At 39.1% G+C, this 21,103-nt stretch overlaps 1 pseudogene; it reads left to right on the top strand.

Moving 5' to 3' along the window:
• The first annotated feature begins 211 nt into the window (after nucleotides 1-211).
• LOC107782943 (purine permease 3-like) lies at nucleotides 212-18,264 on the top strand (annotated as a pseudogene).
• The last annotated feature ends 2,839 nt before the right edge of the window (nucleotides 18,265-21,103 follow it).

Genomic DNA, 21,103 nt, shown 5'->3' with positions numbered 1-21,103 from the left:
AAATGAACAGTACATGTTATGACGATACAATTTGCCCTTAGAGGGCGCCATAATCTTTGGGACATGGAAGGCATTAATGCAAATGACTTTTAATTTGTTTAGGTCAACACAAGCGCTTACCAAAGTCTATTATATGCACGGCGTGTATTATAGAAAATGGTAACAGCCTTAACTATAGTATAAAATATCAAACAATATGTTCACGTGCCAACATTAATTAAAGGCATAAGGCTTAATTACTGCTGTAATATCATGTATTTTGTTATGTATCATGTTATATATAGTCAACCATAAAGAAACTCAGTACATCAGCAAAAATGAAGAAACTTATCCTATAATTTTGAACATAATTATGTTTGCAATAGGCAACTGCGGTGGCCCTTTGATCCTTCGTCTCTATTTCATCAATGGCGGTCAAAGACTTTGGCTTTCTAGTTGGTTGCAAACTGTTGCCTGTCCCATTATTCTCATCCCTTTAACCATTTCCTATTTTCATCGCCGGAAAATTGAGGGACCGGCGGCTAAAGTATTCTTTATAACTCGACAAGAACTCATCGGAGCTGCTGGCGTCGGAATCATCGCCGGTCTTGATGGTTATTTAATCTCTTGGGGCCCGCAAAACTACCCGTTTCAACTTCGACTCTTATTTTCGCAACCCAACTTGCGTTTACTACACTCTTTTCTGTACTTATAGTTAAGCAAAAATTGACGGTGTATTCAGCGTTTGCTGTTGTTTTGTTAATCGCCGGAGCTGCAACTCTGGCTCTCCGACTGAACGGTGACCAGCCGGCCGGTGAGTCAGCGGTCGATTATGTGTTGGGGTTTGTAACGACGCTTTTAGGTGCGGTTTGTTTTGGGTTGATGTTGCCGCTTATTGAGTTGATTTATACGAAGGCAAAACAAGCGATTACTTATACTACTGTGTTGGAGATTCAGATGATTATTGCTATTTCCGCTACCGGTTTTTGCACCGTTGGAATGATAATTAATAAGGATTTTCAGGTACGTATCATTTTCTTGTTTAATACTTCTCGAACTCAAGTCTAAGAGCATGTTTGGATTAGTTGATTTAAAGTAGTTGATAAGTATTAGGTGTCCAAAAGTATTGTTAAATGTTGAAACTAATTTAATAAATAAGTAGTTACGTGTTTGGATGCATAACTTGATGCAGTCTTGAAAAAAAATGCTGATAAACTCTTTTTCTATTAAAATCACTTAAATAACCTTAAAACTCATATTTAAGGGTGTAATTTCTTCGAGATTTTAGATCGATTCAAATACAAAATAAAAAGAATTACAAGAAAATACATGACTTCACACCATAACAAAAAATGACCCATGTTTTTAAATTTTACCCGACCTAGCTCATATTGTACATATTTTGAAAACAGTAGCTCTTGCAAATTCAAAATCTGTGTTCTTACAACCATTGCTTCTAAAAGCTATGGAGTTAAATCTGTGTTCTCACAACAATTGCTTTCACTCTCTCTTCTTCTCACATCTTTTACATATGCTTCAAGGGGTCGTCCGCTATTACTGTTTCTCCTCCTATGTCATCTGGTTGCAATGTAAAAAAATTGAAGAGTAGAAGTCTACCATTGAAAGCCATTCAAAACTTTGCTTTTGAAAATAGGACTTTTTGAGTTTGTTAGTTATTTGGATTGAGTGTTGCTCCAATTGATTGAAAATATAAATTTGAAGTGATTTGGAGTAGATTTGAGTTAAATTTCATAAAAGATGCAAGGAAGAAGACGAACTAGTTTTTTGTATAATTATGTGTAATCTTGTATAATAGTATATGAGTGTATAAACACATCTTATACACTATTATACACCTGTAACAACTAAATTTCGCTCCTGAAAAATAATAATCAAGACAAGAAATATAGCGATAAATATTATATTTAATTTCAAGTGATGGGGTTACAATCACTAAAATATCTCTAAATCTAAAGAGATGTAGTCCTCTGATTCTTCTCCTCACGGATGATGGTTCAAGAGCTTGAAAGCTTGATCTTGAACTTGACGGATTTCAGATTTGTAGTACGTCACGAACGATTTGAAGCTCATCACGAACCAGGAGTTGGTGTTGGGTTATCACGAACGGAAGATTTGAAGCCGTTCGCCTATGACTTGAGTTCACTTTTGGAATTTGACCAAAGACGACGATTGCACATATGGATGGAGACCTTGATGCTATTCTTCAGAGCCTCTTTAGCCTTTCCTTCTGCTTACTTGCTTCTTTCTTAGTCTTCTCCTTTGACCCCTTTATATAGGTGTGAGGTAGAGTAATTTCCAAGAAAACCCTAGTGGATCATTGGGCTTGAGGCTTATGGGCCGACCCATTTAATAGAAGACCAATTTGAGGGCTAGCCCAATAATATATTGGACTTTTATTTAAATTAATTTATTTTAGATTTAAATAATTGACCCGATTATACTAGCCCATAGTATCATTTGGACTAATATATATTTAATACATGATTAAATCCAAATTACTTGTGGATTTAGATTTAATAAAATTTTATTTGTCTACAAATGCTCTCTACTTCAAGGCTTGTCGCGGTGTAGGCTTGCTGAAACAAACGACGAGACTTGAAGTACCCGTGGACGTTGATATTTTTTTTTCAGCACTTGTGGTGACTTCTACCGGTCAAATCTGAACTTTTATCGAGTTGCACATTTATGTGAAATGCTAAATACAAACTCCAAACAAAAATTAACCTTCCAATACTTTGGTTGTAGAACATGTGTGTGCAATGTAATTTGATTTGGATGTAGCAATTGCAAATTTTAGTAATGGAGAATTCTTGCAAATTGTCAGACAACTTTCCATGTTTGTCTTTTTTTTGTTGTGTTCCATGTTTGTCTCACGCATTAGGTCTATTTCCTTTTTCAACAATTTGAATTTTGTCTCAAAATTTCCATATGAGGCTTGCTAGTCAACGACCAATTGAATCTTATTTTTAAAGGAAAGTTCTTGTTCATCAAGCTAACAACAGCTGACTTAACACTTCTATAAATAGAAGAGGTTCTAGAACGTTTTCCATGAAGGTTTTCTGCCGTTTGTCCTTAATTTTGCTTTGGCATCTATTTACAGTTTGTACCCCTCAAAAGAAAAATTTGCATGTTGGCATAGGAGCATCAAAACACAAGCCGCTTGATCCTTTTGATGTTAAACTCGTAGGAATACGGATATAAGAAAAATCAGAGCAAAATACATTTTGTACCTCCTCCGGTAACATTTAAACTTCAGTTCGCAATCTGCCGTTTTATATTACTCAGCTTTGCATGTCTGTGGCAAAAAGTTCATATCTCATTGTCAGAGACTCCAAATAATGAGCCGCTTGATTCTACTAAAACAAGACACAGAGGGCTGCAACATATCCAAGAACCGGAACAAAAATCCTTCTGTACCATTTTAGGTATTGTTTTTAATTTTTGTTTCACGTGTTGCCGCGTTTGATCTTTCGGCTTTGCGCGTCTTCACAAAAAACTACATATCTTGGTGTAGGAACGTCGAAATCACGAGAGGTTTGCGGCTACAGAAACTAGGCTCGGAGTACTACAACATACCAAAAATTTGAATTTAAATTCGTATTGTATCATCCCAGGTGAGCTTCGTAATCTTGGTTCAAGTTCTATCGCGCTCGACATTTCAGTTTTGCGCGTCTTAACCAAAAAAATCATATCTTGGTGTAGGAATGCCGAAATTGTGAGCGGTTTGCGGTAACGGAAACTAGACTTCCGGAGCTACGACATAGGTAAAATCATAATCAGAATATGATGATATATTCCCAGATGTTTTCTCGAATTTAGGCAACATATTATGACATGTTGCCCCATTCTGTCTTGCTGTTTTTATTCATAGATTCTTCCCTTTTTTTCTTCGCAGACTCTTGGAGCAGCACATAGGGCTGTGAATTCTATCAGCAAGGATGCGTTTCATCGACCATGATACACCATACCCACACCTTGAGATTATTAGCGACAAGCAGAATCCGCGCGCCCAAGTTCTAACTTTAAAAGTTCATCCTCCGGTGATAGGTGCTTTCCCGCTCACTAGAAAGTCGCTTGACGCCTCCCTTGATCTTGCAGAATGGTCGACTAGAGAGACGAAGGATGCATTGGACAGATTTTTGGGCCAAGCAACCAACATGAAGGTCCTACTTTTGAAGTCCTCCACCCATCAAAAGGTCGCGTCTGCTAGTCCTCTTCATCGTGATTACGATGGACGTCTCGCCACTTGGAGTGTTCCTCCTTCCGGCTTTGGTGAAGTTCGCTATACGTCCAAATATTGGGAGTGGGTAGAAGATGTTATTGCCCGCAACAAGTTGACTCTGGATGGCATCAAGGTCTATGACGCCATCTTTGCTTTCGTTGTTCACATATGACTACAATGAGAATGTCCTCCATGCCTTTTGTGAGCTTTGGCGTCCATCTACCAACACAATTCTACCTCCATTGGTGAACTCTCCATCTCTTTGTGGGACTTGCGAGCAATCATAGGCCTTCCGGTGCATGGGTTTTTCTACGACGAAGTTATCCCCTCGGCTAAGGAGTTGAAACAAGAAGACGATCAAGGAAAACCTTTCCTCCCAAGAAGTTGTCTGCACCTATTCTCGGTATTCTACAAACTCATAAAGGATGATGTCCACGTGGTCTCCATTCGTGATTGGGTGGAGTTTTGGTTTCGAGGCCCGAGTAGGTATGCCAAGCCTCCGCAAAAGTCATCAAGGAATTGGACTACAAGGCCGAAGTTGAATCATAATCCTTCTGGGAATATTGACGCGAGCTTCCTACCACGAACCGATGAGGAGAATGCCCCCTTTATTGAGCTTGGCGTAGAGGAGTCACTTAGAGCTGAGACTTATTTGGCGGCTTTCCTTGCATGTTGGCTTTGCAAATTTGTGTTTCCCAACAAGAAGATCGACTACATTCATGCTAGTGTCTTCAAAATTGCGAGTCTGATGGCTCATGGAGAGAAGTTTTTCTTGGCGGTTCCCGTCCTTGCAAGTATTTATCATGGCTTGAAAGAGGTCTCCACTTCTCAAGATTTGGGTGCCTGCAAAGCACTCTTTCCTATTCATTACGTATATGGATGGATAGGAGCATATTTTGACACCTACTATCGTGTTAAGCGTCCACAACGAGGTCTGCAAATGTGCAAGGTTTCTGGCGAGAAGATGGCCAAGCATTTTGACCTTAGTAATGCCCGTGCGTTGTTTCAACAAGTTAGTGCACGACAACTTCACCATTTGGCTATGCTACAAGGGAGGGAATTGAATCTTACCGATCGTGACGAACAATCGAATTCTTGGAGTGACTTTTTTATAAGTTTTCGCTCAAGCTTCATCACCCTTAGGCATGACGACATTCATATTGTGGAATCTTATAGCCCGCATAGGTTTAGTCATCAATTCGACTTTTGTCAAGATGTTCCTGGCAACCTCATAGAGCGACCCTATAACGGCTCACTGAAAATGCTAGTGCAATTCTGGGACTCCTGTGTTCGTCTTGGAGGTTCATCAAAGGTTATTGTCCCTACGCGTCCATCAGAAAAGGGACCTCTAATGACTTGTGAGTATGCAGATTGGTGGTCAGCTCGTCGAGTGCACTCTTCTCGACAAAGTACTCATATCATTTTGAAAGTTCCAAGGAAAGATGATATTCCTTTATCCTCCAAAGATGATCAACGTCAAAGGAACACTCACGAAGGGTCTTCCAAGTCCAAGTTAAGATCGAAAGATCCTTCGCCAAGCACCAAGGTCTTACCCAAGTCTACCCCTTCGACGGGCGGGGAAGCCCATGTGGACAAAGGAGCTAAACACGTTTTGTTGACTTCCAAGTCAACTACTGCCACTGTAGAGGTGACGAACAATCCTTGCAAAAGGAAAGCGCCTCCTACTTCACCAAACAAAAATGTTGCGAAGACAACCAACGTCGTGCCAACAAACGAGGAAAGGACTCAAGCTTCTGCTTTGCCCAATGAGATTTTTAATGTTAGTGCAACTTCCAGTTCGAACGAGAGTGATGTTAGTCACGACATACATCACGAGCCATAGTGAGTTTGCTGACTTGGATGCTCTTAGTATCGATACTGGATTTTTCGTAGAGGGTGACCCTAGCTCAACGATGCCGTTGTCTGAACTGGAGACACGAGTAAATATTATTTCCTTCAAATTTACTCCCTTTCGTTTTTTTTGAACACTAAAGTTTTTTTTCTTTTTCTTTTTCTTTTTTTGCAGTTGGGCGTCAATGAGTTGTATGATGACGTGCTTGGTGAAGACACGGTGGAAGACTGTGTTACAAGCCCAAATTCCCTCGGTGTGGCCGCAAAAAGTCCTCACACTTTATTTGATGGTGTTGAACGTCACGCTGCAAACAATGCTCCGTCGATAGATTTGAGTCTACCCAAAGAGTCGCACCTTGTTCTTCCAGAAGATGTTGTGCTTTCCAAGCCAACCATGACGAGTAAGATGGAGGTTTCCGCAAGTCAAGCAAAACGTCTAAAAGCCTTCGAGCCTACTCCATGGTCGTTGCATCTTGATGCTCCAAACTTTAAGCCACAAGAGACTATTTTCCGTATTAAACTTTCTTTTGTTAACACGATGTGGCATACCTTGTGTGAATGGATCGAAGAGTTCTCTCTTGATTCTATGGATAGCTTCACAAAGTTGGAGAAAAGTATTGCTTTGAGTCTTGAGGAAATTAAGAAAGAAAATGTTATTGATACTTCTACCTTAGAGGCTCTCGTCGAGGCTTCCTTCAAGACGTACGCAGATTACGATGCTTTAAGATCGTCCAAGATGACTAAAGAATTTCACCAAGAGTCACTTTCTGATGCACGACGACGCCTTGATGATGCAAAACGGGAATATGAAAAAGTGAGCGAGTCTATAGAAAAACTTCAAGCCATTCTTGCGAATGTTGAACAACAGCTAGCTTCCTTGGCCTCCAGAAAGAAGAAGATCATTGCACTCTTGGACAATCAACAAGTGAAGTTGGCTAAAAGTGAAGAGAACGTTGATATTACAGAATGGGAGATTTACACCATTGAAGCCAATCATCCATTATCTGACGATGAAGCAGAGAAATTATCCCTCCTGAAAGGGGCAGTTGAGACAAGCCGCCAACAAATCCTTAGCTTCAAACCTTTTCCATGATTTTAGAGTTTTTTTTTTGCTTAGGATTCTCGACTTGCGATTTTTTTTATAACTAATATCATGTAATGGAGTACTTATGTCTTGGAGCAATAAAAGTATCTTTATTTTTTTTTTAATATGTGATATTTCTCTTTGATTTTTAATATGTGATATTTCTCTTTGAGACCCGGATTCCCTCCATTACTCCCAATTATTTCCTTCTTAAATTTCAGCATATGTCTTGTATGTTGGTTTTGTTGTTTCGCGAAAAAGAATTCATATTTTGCTGTAGGAGACTTCAAATCATAAGCCGCTTGCTTTTACCAAAACTAGACTCATAGGAATAAAACAGATCAAACAATTAGCACGAATCTCCTTTTGTGTCAGCGGGAATTAATTTTCAAAGTCGATCTACACGTCTGACCCGTGTTTAGCTCACAACTTTGCACACTCTGCGCAAAACAAATCACATCTCAAGATAGACGCATCCAAATCACAAGACATTTGCAATGTCAGAAAATAGACTCGGAGATCTAAAACTCATATAAATTTCATAGCAAAACTCCTTTAGGACTGTCAACAGAAAATCACGAAGTCGACTCAACTACAGTGAATTTTCAGATTTGTGTACCTTCGGCAAAAATAGTTGTATCTTGAGCTTGAAGTGTCGGAATTGCAATCTGTCCATGTCGTTAGAAAGAAAGCCCAGAGATCTAAAACTCATATAAATTTCATAACAGAACTCTTTTCAGACTGCGAACAGAAAATTCACGAAGTCGACTCAACTGCAGTGAATTTTCAGATTTGCGTACCTTCGGCGAAAATAATTGTATCTTGAGCTTGAGTGTCGGAATTGCAATCCGTATGTACCGTTAGAAAGAAGGCACGAAGATCTAAAACTCATATAAATTTCATAACAGAACTCTTTTCGGACTGTGAACCGAAAATTCACGAAGTCGACTCAACTACAGTGAATTTTCAGATTTGCGTACCTTCGGCGAAAATAATTGTATCTTGAGCTTGGAGTGTCGGAATCGCAATCCGTCCATGCCGTTAGAAAGAAAACTCAGAGACCTGAAGTATCTACGAATTTTATGGAAGAACGTTTTTCGGTCTACCAACAAGAAATTCGCGAAGTTGACGCGACTGTAGTGAACTTCCAGATTCGCATGCATATAGGAGTCTTTGCGGCATAAGACCTTCTGGATTAGTCAAAGTTCCAGATCATGTATTCCACACATTTTTTTGAAGCTTATGCGACTGAACTTAGAATAAAACTCTAAGCTGCCTACGTACCTCGGTGAAGAGGATCAAGTCATAACGTAGTTCAAAATAGGTGATTTTTTTTGTGTCCTAACTTTTGCCTAGGCCGCCTTTTTTGAGGTTTTCGACCTAGCAGCCTCTTTTTTTTTTGGGTGCAGTTCGCAGTTTAGGCTCATGCGGGCCAGGAGTATTGCAACATGCAGTTTAGATTCTTGTGTCAAGGAGCATAGCAGCTTGCAGTTTAGGCTCGTGCATTAAAGAGCTTCATGACTTGCAGTTTAGGCTCGTGTGTCGAGGAGCGTTTATTCTTCAAGGATAGTACCTCTTCAAAAATTTCCCGTTGATAGGGCCAATTCCCATGCCATCTGCATCAACTAACTTGTAAGATCCACTTGAATAGGCTTCTTGCACAACATATGGACCATCCTACTTTGAAGTGAATTTGCCCCCAGATTTGCGAGAGGTGATAATAGGTCTTCTTACTGCAAGAACTTGATCGCCAACTTGGAAGGACCTCAATCGAACCTTTTTGTTGAAAGCACGAGAAAGACGAGCTTGATAACATTCAAGACTTTGTTGAGCTTCTAGCCTTTTTTCATCAAGGGACTCAAGTTCTTCAAGGTGTAGGCGAGCGTTTTCTTCCTCAGTAAGACCTTCTTGGACAGCGAGTTGCAAGGACGGTATTTGACGCTCAAGAGCAAGAACTGCTTCGACTCCATAAACAAGAGAATAAGGTGTTGCTTGTGTCGGCGTGCGATGAGTCGTACGATATGCCCACAAAACTTCTTCCATTCTGTCATGTCAATCTCTTTTAGACTTGGAGACGACCTTCTTTAACAAGTTGCAAAGCGTCTTGTTAAATGCTTCGGCTAGTCCATTTGCAGTAGCATAATACATTGACGAATTACGTTGCTTGAAGCCAAAAAGTTCACAGATCTTGGTCGTCAATTTGTTATTGAACGGTTTTCCATTATCTGTTATTATATAACTAGGAATGCCAAAACGATATATGATGCTCACTCAAATGAAGTTTGCAACATTCTCTTTCTTCACTTCCTTGAGAGCGACGGCCTCTGCCCATTTTGAGAAATAATCAGTTGCGACCAAGATGTATAGATGTCCTCCAGAAGATTTTGGAAGTGGTCCAACAATATCTAATCCCCAAGCATCAAATGGCAAGATGCAACAGTAGGGTGTAACATTTCAGGAGGTTGGTGTATAAAATTTGCATGAAACTGGCAAGCCTTGCATCTTCGAGCATAATCTAAGCAATCTTTCACCATTATCGGCCAGTAGTAACCCATTCTCTTAATGTGGAAGTGGAGCTTCGGCCCAGATTGATGTGATCCACAAACTCCAGAGTGTGCCTCTTGCATAGCTTGAGTTGCTTCATCTTCCCCTAAACAACGCAAGAGAACTCCCTCAAATGATCTTCGATACAAAGTGTCTTTGTAGTAAAGGAAACGAGGGGCACACCGACGAATTTCGGTCTTTCTTCTTGGATCTTCTGGAAGTATCCCATAACATAAGTAGTCGATCATGGTTTGTCGCCAATCAACCTTCACAGCTTCAGCGACGGCTACCAAACGCTCGAGCTTGCTTTCTTCGTCCTCGTTCTCATCTGGCGGCACTATCCATTTTTGGCAGATAGTGATTTGTTTCTGGCCGGGCAGAGTCAATGTTGAAGCTAGAGTAGCTAGGGTGTCATCCTTCTTATTTTCCTTCCTTGGCACATGCTGAAGAGTTACATTGCCAAGCCATCCAATCAATTTCTGTGCATAATCATAATAACGACGCAATTCTGGCTTTTTGACCTCGTAGCTACCTAGCAATTGATTGATCACTAACTCAGAGTCTCCAAAAATATGTAATTGGAGTTGTCTCATATCAATGGCCATCTCAAGCCCAAGTATGAGTGCTTGATATTCCGCAACGTTGTTGGTGCAATGTTGTGTTAAGGTGAAGGAATATGGCAAGACTTCCCCTTGAGAAGTGACAAACACAACACCTGCACCAGCTCCCTCACGATGTGCGGAACCATCAAAATACATTTTCCACGGTGGTTGCACTTCGATGACCATCGCATCCTCATCAGTTAGTTCATCAGTCAACTTCCAATCATCAGGAATTGGATGATCTGCCAAGAAATCTGCCAAAGCTTGTCCTTTCACAGCTTTTTGTGGGATATACACAATCTTGAATTGTTAAAATTGGAGGTACCACCTTGCTAATCGATCATTAAGGACGGGTTTTGACATAACAAACTTGATCGGGTTCGCCCTTGAGACGAGACAGACGATATGAGCTTGAAAGTAGTGCTTCAGCTTTTGAATTGCGAAAACCAATGCCAGACACAACTTTTCGATCGGAGAATACTTTAGCTCATTTGGGGTCATCATCCTACTCAAGTAGTAGAGGGAATTTTCTTTATTTTCACCATTTTCTTGGGCCAAAAGGGCTCCCACTGACCTTTCTTGGGCTGCAATATATAGAATCAATGGCTTTCTTGGTATAGGGGCTGCCAGAACTGGAGGTTTCATCAAGTAGGATTTGATGCTTTGGAATGCATTGCTGCAAGCTTGGTCCCATTCAAAAGGTATACCCTTCTTCATGAGTCAGCTAAAAGGTTGGCACTTCCCTGCTAGATTTGAGATGAATCTTCTAAGGTACGCCAATTTTCCTTGTAGACATTTCAGTTCATGGATATTTTTGGGCTCGGGCATCTTTAAGGTGGCGTCAACTTTGGCTTGATCTATCTCAATCCCTCGATGTCGAACAATGAAGCCAAGGAATTTTCTAGAAGTAACTCCAAAGGCACATTTCAACGGGTTCATTCTAAGTTGATATCTCCAGAGTCGTTCGAACACCATTCTTAAGTCTTGTAAGTGGTCTCCTCTCTTTCTTGATTTCACCACTAAATCATCCACATAGCATTCCACATTCTTGTGGAGGATGCCGTCAAAGATATTCTGCATTGCCCTTTGATATGTGGCGCCAACATTCTTCAAGCCAAAAGGCATTACTTTGTAGAAATAAATGCCTTTAGGAGTGCGAAACGCAGTAAGCTCTTCATCTTTTGGTGCCATACGTATTTGATTGTATCCAGATGATCCATCCATGAAAGACATCGCCTCGTATCCGGTGGTGGCATCAATCATAAGCTCTGGAATGGGGAGAGGAAATTCGTCCTTAGGGCATGCATTATTGAGGTCTCTAAAATTGACACAAACTCGAATTTGGCCATTCTTCTTCTTCACAGGAACAATGCTTGAAATCCATGAAGGATATTTAACCTCCCGAATGAAACCAGCTTCGATAAGTTTATTGACCTCGACTTCAATTGATGGGATCAATTCTGGCCTGAAGCGTCTTTGGGCTTGCTTAACAGGACGAACTCCTTTCTTGACTGCGAGATGATGAACTGCTACCTTAGGATCTAAACCAGGCATCTCTTTGTAGCTCCAAGCAAAGACATCTCTATATTCTTTGAGTAGCTCCACATAAGTGTTTTCTTCATCTGTGGTTAATAGGGCACTTACATAGGTGGGCCTGGAGTCTTCTGCAGTGCCAAGGTTGACTTCTTTCAATGCATCAACAACTATTTTAATTCCTTCTTCTAGTTCTGCAGGAGCGTCCTTGACATCTTCATCTTTTTGAGGATCATCATCGTTAAAAGATATATGGCCACACCAAGAGGCATCTCCCAAATATTCGTCAAATTTCATTAGGGATGAAGTGTATTGCTCCTCATTCGTAGTAATGTGATATCAAGATCCTACACTTTTTTCATCTTCGTCATGCTCTCTAGTGTGGACCACTGTGCGAGTCTTCACTTTGAGTACCTCTCTGCATGAAATCAAAAGTTCTGATTGTCGCCTCATTCTGGAAGGGACCAGGCTTTGACACTCTTTGGAGATACTTTGGACTCTAGATGGCAAAGGTCTTCTTATTTTCTCATGATTTCTTTGGGACTTGTTCTTCTTCCTTTTTAATGGCCCCAGCCTCTCAAATACAGAATTCCTGTAGATGTATATTTGCCAGGTTGCCCACCTACTCACCCCATCTTTACATAAGCAATTTCTTGAACGGAAAAAATAGATGCTTTCATGGACTACTTTGACTTTAGGGATTAGCTTCATCATTAGCTAAAGAAGAGAGAGAAAGGGGAAGCTTAGTCTAATTGTCCGAAGTGATTCTTTCTTGATTGGATGCGTAATTTCTTTGGGACTTGTTCTTCTTCCTTTTCAATGGCCCCAACCTCTCAAATACAGAAATTCTTGTAGTTGGTTCTCCAAGTCGATCAAAGACAGAAGGCCTTTTATTAGGACCAATGGGTTTATCTTCCGTCGTGATATAGTTAATACTTGCTCTTCTAATGGAGATGCGAACTGGTGGGGGTTGTTTGTAACCTAGACCCTCACGTGATTGCTTCACCACATGCTCATTATCCTTCATCGTGTTTGCTTTCCTAGTAGCTTCAGGTGGGAGCTTCCCTAGCTTAGATGGTTCATTGGGATCATATCCAGCCTTTGCAAACAACCTGTAAGCATTCAGATCAAAACCTTCATTTGTGCGTTTCGTAGGGAGTGCCTTATTTTGAGGCATGTGAGGGGCCACAAAATTTTTCAGTAGCTTTGAAGATAACTTTATGGTATCAATCTGCTTGATTGGAAGGGTTAATTCTCTTAGTGCACCTTTTTGGAGGCTTGATGATTCTCCTTCATCTTTCTTCACTTTTGGGACGTAACGAAATAAAGGAGCTATTTTCTTGCCTTTGGCCTTCGTGATGTCATCAACTTTTACTCCCTTCATGATGTGGTTCTTCAAGTAGAACTTTGCATCAACGAAGTATGCCTCGCTTCAGAGAATGGCTTGTCGTCAGCAACTATCTTCTTTTCGACTCCATCTTTATTATATTTCAAACATTGGTAGTAAGTTGATGGGACAACTTTGTTCTCGTGTATCCACAGCCTGCCAAGCAACAAATTGTGTGAAGTCTTTGCATCGATCACATGCATCCATGCAGTTGATTACATATCTCCCATGGTGATTTCCAGCTTGATAGCTCCTATGGTCCTTTGTCCTCCTTGATTGAATCCTTGAATCATCAGTCGACTTTCAGAAAGTTCTTCAGTTGAGATGCCGAGTTCTTTCATTATGCGAATGGGAAGAATGTTAACTGTAGATCAATAATCTATCAAGATTCTGTTTATCCTCCTCTCGAGCACATAACCCACCATAAACAAAGGGCGATTGTGTGGTGCCTCACCAAGTAGGAGATCGTCTTCAGTGAAGGTGATTTTTGTATTACAGACATTTGCTTCTTGGAAGAAGGACTCAACAAGACTATTAGACAGTGATGGTGAGAGTGTTGACTTGACTTCATTCTTTTCCTCTTCTTCTTTATCAGCATTACAACACAAGGCCTTGTTATCACCGTCAGAAATCCTCGTGCGAAACCAGCTCGGCAAAAATTCTCCCAAAGTCACCGGGTGGCGTGGCTTTTGGTGATGGTGTGTCTCTATCTCCACCTTCTTTGGGTTCTTAACAATTTGTAGCTTCTTTAGTCTTCTTACCATCTTATTCCTCGTAGGTTGCTTTGTTGATCCTTTTTGCAGATTCAATTTACGGCGTCTTCGACGAGTCACCAGGGTCCATCCTTTTTCATCAGGTTGATCAACTCGGACTTTGTCATCCTCCAACAATTCTTCATGTTCATTCCCTTCACAGGTGCATATCTCAATCGGATCGAATGAGCCAAAGGTAATGGACACATGGTTTGTGCTTGCTTTTTTGTCTTCGAGCTCGATCTTCTTTTGACGAGCCAAATCCATAACTTTGTCCTTGAAAACAAAGCACTTCTCAAGAGGGTGACCTACAAGCCGATGGTATTTGCAGTAATTCGGGTCATTGCTTTTTCCAGCTTCATCTGGTTGCTTCATCTCTGGCAGCTCAATAAGCTTTAACTCGAGGAGTTCTTCAAATATTGCAGGCACATCAGAGTCTAGAAATAGGTACTCCTTTTCTTGCATCTCTTTGAGAGTCAACTTTCGATTTGCATTGTCTTGAGAGGAAGTTGTTTTTATACTCTGTTCTTGCTCGCCTTGGTAGTAAACTTCAAAGGAGAGGCATTGACGTTCATGGATTCTTTGCTTTCATTTTTGGGTACGAACTTGCTCCATTTCTTGACTTCTTCCTTATCTCTTCCCTTGAGAGGTTCGTAGATGGGCAGCCCTTCGTTTCCCACAGAAGCCATGCTCAACTCCATATCATGAGCATGTGTGGCAAGTTCTTCAAATGTCCTGGGCTTAATTCCTTGCAAGTTGTAACGAAGTCCCCAATGCATTCCTTGGATGCACATCTCTATGCCAGAAGCTTCGCTTAGCCTATCTTTGCAGTTAAGGCTTGCATTCCTCCATCGATTGATAAAGTCAATAACTAGTTCATCTTTTCGTTGGCGAGTATTCGTAAGTTCCACCATGCTCACAGTACGCCTCGTGCTATAAAAGTGATTGAGAAACTCTTACTCCAATTGGTCCCAACTATCAATGGATCCAGCCTCGAGGTCAGTGTACCAATCAAAAGCATTCCCCTTTAGTGAGCGGACGAGCTGCTTGACAAGGTAATCTTCATAAGTCCATGCATTGTTGCATGTCTTAACAAAGTGCGCAACATGTTGCTTTGGATTTCCCTTGCCATCGAACTGTTGAAATTTGGGAGGTTGATAGCCGCCAGGCATCTTCAGGCTATCGATTCTTGTAGTATACGACTTTGTGTACATGAGAGAAGACTTTGAAGCGACCTCATACTTATCCTTGATAGTTCCCATAATGAATTCCTTCAATTGTTCTATGGGAATTGATCCTTCAGAGGAGACATGAAGTTCTTTGGCGGATGACACTTGTTTTGTTGGAGGATCAGCCTTCTCGTGGACTTCAGGAAGCTTTCCAGGTGCATGACTTGATTCTCCATCCATCATGCTTTCAACTATGCCTGTCAATTTTGCGATACAGACATCTTGATCTTGAGCATACTTTGTTAACCCATCAATCGCCTTTGTCAGGTTTACAAGTTGCTCCTTCATTGTCGAAGTGTTAGTCATCATTGCCTCTATGATTATTGCAGATGATGAAGAATAACCGAGACCTTCCCATGGATTGAACTCAGTTTGGAACATGTCATGTGGCGAGATTGGCAGCCAACACTTAAGACTTCATCATCAGGTTAGGTAAGCTGACTCTTGGTATTGTATAAAGTAAGTTGAGCAAGAGCTTTCTCCACAACTTCTGCAATATTATCTTCTCTCTCTGACTTGCTAGCAGAGGACCTTTCTTCTTCGAATGATGAAGATCTCAAAGCATGCATTGGTGCAGACGACACTTGGAGTGCTTGTTGCCCTAAGACGCTCGCCTTGCTCCGGGTGATTGGCCCAAGACTCCCCATAGTAACGTTCAGGATACTTTCAACGTCAGAAGAAAACTTGGAGTCAGCAACTTCGATCTTCTTTGAAGCCATCTTAGTGATCTTGAAAGTTGAGAGTTGAGAAGAGATGAGAGGTAGAGATAGTCCCGCTGGGCGTGCCAAAATTTGTAACAACTAAATTTCGCTCCTGAAAAATAATAATCAAGACAAGAAATATAGCGATAAATATTATATTTAATTTCAAGTGATGGGGTTACAATCACTAAAATATCTCTAAATCTAAAGAGATGTAGTCCTCTGATTCTTCTCCTCAAGGATGATGGTTCAAGAGCTTGAAAGCTTGATCTTGAACTTGACGGATTTCAGATTTGTAGTACGTCACGAACGATTTGAAGCTCGTCACGAACCGGGAGTTGGTATTGGGTTATCACGAACGGAAGATTTGAAGTCGTTCGCCTATGACTTGAGTTCACCTTTGGAATTTGACCAAAGACGACGATTGCAGATATGGATGGAGACCTTCATGCTATTCTTCAGAGCCTCTTTAGTCTTTCCTTCTGCTTACTTGCTTCTTTCTTAGTCTTCTCCTTTGACCCCTTTATATAGGTGTGGGATGAAGTAATCTCCAAGAAAACTCTAGTGGATCATGGGCTTGAGGCTTATGGGCCGACCCATTTGATAGAAGACCAATTTGCGGGCTAGCCCAATAATATATTGGATTTTTATTTAAATCAATTCATTTTAGATTTAAATAATCGACCCGATTATACTAGCCCATAGTATCATTTGGACTAATATATATTTAATACATGATTATATCCAAATTACTTGTGGATTTAAATTTAATAAAATTTTATTTGTCTACAACACCTATATACAAGCGTCTGTAGACGAACTTCTTCCACGATTTTCAGTTGCAATTCTTGTTCAAAACTAGTCCAAATCTCCATTAAATGTCTTCAAATTTTATGTACAACCTCCTTATGCTATTTTTGATAAGTCTAAATAACACTCACTCCAAATTTCGCACAAAATCAAAATCGGAATTTAAACCCACATATTTAAGCTTGTTAAAAATCTAACTTTCACCACTCAAATGGATTTGGTTTGTTAAACTAATATTTGAGTCATAGTTACTGATTCAAAATTCAACTTAAAAACTTGATCAATTTTTTTTAAAAATTAAATAGTAATTTTGAGAACCTATTGGAGTTGGATGCTGAATCTTAGCCTATTATTTTTGGGCTGACTGGTTGTAAATTGAAATATGGGCTATAAAATTGAAAAGTAGAGAGCCCAGTTGTTCTTATGTGAAATTTTTCCATTATCTGTCATTTTATTTTAAAAACAAACGTGATTATATAAGATAATTTTATGATAAATATAATTTATGTTATGATAAACATATAATCATAAGCTGTTTAATAATAATTTATATCTTGTCTTCATCACCAAAATCCATTGATATTAATACAACACTTAAAAAAGTAATACACCAAAAATGTAATTTATTTTCGTTTAATACTTATGGTTCAAAGATTAATGCACAATCATATAAATACAAAATATGCAAAGGAAAGGGAATTTACTTACCTCAAATATTGTCAACGAGAATTGTAGACTTGAAGAAGCTGAGGGTTTAGGGTTGAAGAAATATGGGCAGTGAATATTGATACAAGAATTTTGTTTTAAAAAGAAATATTTTAGGGATAAAATAGTAAAAGTTTTGGTCAAATTTAAAGTGCTTATAAGCTAAAAATTCATAAGTTGAGGATGATCAGCTAATGACTTTTAGCTTATTTTTGACTTATAAGCACTTTTAACTTTACTAAACACGTAAATAAGTCGAAAAGTACTGATAAGCTGATTTGACCAGCCTAGAAGCTTGGCCAAACACCCTCTAAGAAACTAATCTTATTCTATTTTTTCATTCATATTCCTTCTTCCTGGTACTTTTTCTTTCCTTAGATATTTTATACCATGCATAAAATTTATTCAACTTGGATAGGAAGAATGAATAACCAAAACATATTAGCGACTGATTTTTAACAGGCGATTCCAGGGGAGGCAAGTCAATATCAGATAGGAGAAGCTAAGTACTATATGGTACTAGTATGGTGTGCCATTGTTTGACAATTCGCACTATTGGGATTAGTTGGAGTAATATTTTATTCTTCATCTTTGCTCTCTGGAATTACAGGCGCTTTCTTACTTCCCGTTACTGAAGTTTTAACTGTAATATTATTTCATGAAAAATTTCAAACTGAAAAGGGAATCGCTCTTTTCCTAGCTCTCTGCGGATTTATTTTCTACTTCTATGGTGAAAATGAAGAAAGCAAGAAGGAGAAGCGAGATAATTTCATGGATGATCACTCAACTTTTACTTTATTACTTCAAAGCGATTGAGCTATTTTTTTTAATAAAAATGTTTTTAACGTTATCTAAGTATTGCAATAGCCACTCAAACTCTGTTTAATTATCACAGAAAGTTAGTAGGAGAAAAAATGCGACGCAGTGGCACTAGATATAATATCCATTCTATGATACTTATATATTAGATGCTTTTTTAGATACTAGTCTTAAGGTACGCGCTTTACGCTGTACCCGTATCAATAAATATAAAATCCAAAAAAATCATATACAATATATATGATGTGCAATCGTCGGGTGTCATTTTTAAAGTATTTCTAAAACTTGATGGTGTATTATATTAAAGATTTTAATGATGTAATTATAAAAGGATATATCTATTACAACATTTATTTAAATATACATTTACATTTTGTACTCAAATTTTACAAATAGAAGAGTATATCATTTAATAATACTTAAATTTAAATGATTCACATAGTCAAATTTAATAATACTTCGAATGTTGAATCTTTCATATCTATTACACATTTACCATAAAAATTCCTAGGCTCTGATACCATTTTACACCAGGATCTAGGTAGGCGGGCGGTAGTCCGCACGGCCATCCAGATCTAGCTGCTTTAGTACACTTTAAAGGTTGGCGGTAGTCCGCACGACCAATAAGGATTCGAAATATACGGAAATTCTATTATAGTTTAATGACTGTATGGAAGGATCTATATCCTTTTACCCAAGCAAGGGGCCTGTCTAAGCCCGATACATACTCTTACTGAGCCCATGTGTCTAGCAGTTCTAACTGTGAAAGAGATAGCCCTTTTGACAACTTCAGCGGGCTTTAATGTCACAGCTGGCTAGACGTAGCCACTAAGGCAAAGCCAATAAGAGTAGTACCAGAACCGACTGTACCACCATCTTGGAACCAAATCAAGAAACTATATTAAAATTTCTTTATATTTTGAAAGAGTCTGGATTCTTCATGGTTAATATGCAAGAGAAATTAGTGCTTCAACATAGATATGAATCCGTTTAGCCGGACATAGTCACGGCTAGGGAGAGATACTAAAAATACTTAAAAGAAGAATAAATATGTACCTTGTAGGCCGAGAAGCAAGGCCCTGAAGATGAACTTCAAAACTTTTATTAATTCTTGAACTCGATTTACAAACTAAGCTATGAACTAAGTGTTTACAAAGGGGGTTGGTTGAGAGAGAGAGAGAGGAGAGAGAAAGTAGAGAGAGAGGGGGGTTCCGGCCTTCTCCTTCTTCAAATGAAGAAGCATTCTTAAATAACAAAAAAAAGAATCTTGAATAGTAAAATGGGTCCCACATCTGGGTCCCTACACAGTGTTTTTACTGTAGATAAACAGTGTTTCTACTGTTGATGAACAGTGTATCTACTGTTTAAGTGGGTCCTGGCGGCTGATAAGCTGTCAAGTCTTCTTTTTGTCCATATTTTGCATCTGTTGGAGGAATTCTTCCACCTTGTCAATTTCTCTGTCAGATAATATCATTTCTGGCTGTATAGGTTGAGTATCTTCTACGAGTTCATCACCACTCGTCTCACTTCTCATTGAAGTGTCTGATTTTTCACACTGATCTAGTGATTGGAGCAGATTTCTTTTCAACCCTTCTAAGTATTGATTTATCAAATCCATTTTATCTCCATCTTGGATTGATATTCTCCGAGCAATATGTTTAACAGTGCTTTCTTCTACTATCCTTTTTTGAGGGGCTGTCACATATAAATGAATTTGTGTTTTTATAGAATCTAATAATTCTTGGCCGTATAACGTCTTTGTTTTGGGATCAGTTTTCATCAATTTGTCCCAAAAATTGTTGTAGAATACCCTATATAAACAAGGGATTTGTTCTTCCGTATAACCCATTTCCGGGGTCCATTTATGGATCCAGGGGATAGAAAATTCAATAAAGAAGTAAATCTGATCAATTTTTTCTAAATAGCAGATATGATCTGCGTGATACAAATCTGTTAAGAACGGAGAGGCTTTTGTCCATTCTTTGTATAATTTCAGGAATGGTTCAGGCAAAATTTTGGTAGTAGGACCGTGGTATGACCACCAGTTTAAAAACCAGTTAGGGATAGGTCCTGTAAATACCTTGGCGCATACCTTGATAAACCAAGTATGCTTATGTCTTTCATTGTTATAATAAAGCACTCTATCAAATGCTTGAATATAATCCCAATAAGTGAAATTCATTGGTGATTTATTAAGGCTTATCTGCCTTTCTTTCATTGTGGAAATACCCCATTCTTAAACAGATATAATCTGTTTGATAATGACCTTTGAAAAGTTATAAACATTTTCATTTGTGTTATAACCTGAAAAGTGCTGGAATTCTGCACTACCTGTACTGATCAGGATAGTTTCATAATAGGTGCGGGTTTTATATGATTCACCCGGATAGTATAATCCATTAATCAGATATCTCTGAAATATTTTCCACGGTTCTTCTTTTCTCTGAATCTCAGAGTTTTCAAGGAGAAATATCATTTCTCTTTTTGGTAACTTTTCATATGACTTGATATCATCATTGTCTTCCTCTTTAGCAATTGAAGCAAAAGTATCACTTTGCTTTTTAGATGCTAAATAAGCCTGCAGATGTCCGTATAACGGACTGTCTTCTGGAATATCTTCCAGATGTATAGAATGTCCTGAGGATTCTCCTGTATGCGGCACCTTTGAGTTTATCAAACTCTTTTTTCCTCTTTGTATTACTGGAGAGGTTGATGAGGATCCGTATGACGATCCCTGAGAATAAGTCCTACTAGGGGAAGATCTTCCCCTACCTCTGCCCCGGGTGACCCATGAAGGGTCCATTCTGCGGAAATTGCAAATCATTATTAATTAAAAAGGATAACATAATTCTAGTGCTGATATC

The sequence above is a fragment of the Nicotiana tabacum genome, chromosome 16, assembly GCF_000715075.1.
Source record: "Nicotiana tabacum cultivar K326 chromosome 16, ASM71507v2, whole genome shotgun sequence".
Classification (NCBI taxonomy): Eukaryota; Viridiplantae; Streptophyta; class Magnoliopsida; order Solanales; family Solanaceae; genus Nicotiana; species Nicotiana tabacum.
The sequence above is the reverse complement of the archived record's forward strand: the minus strand, read 5'-3'. Positions and strand labels throughout refer to the sequence as shown.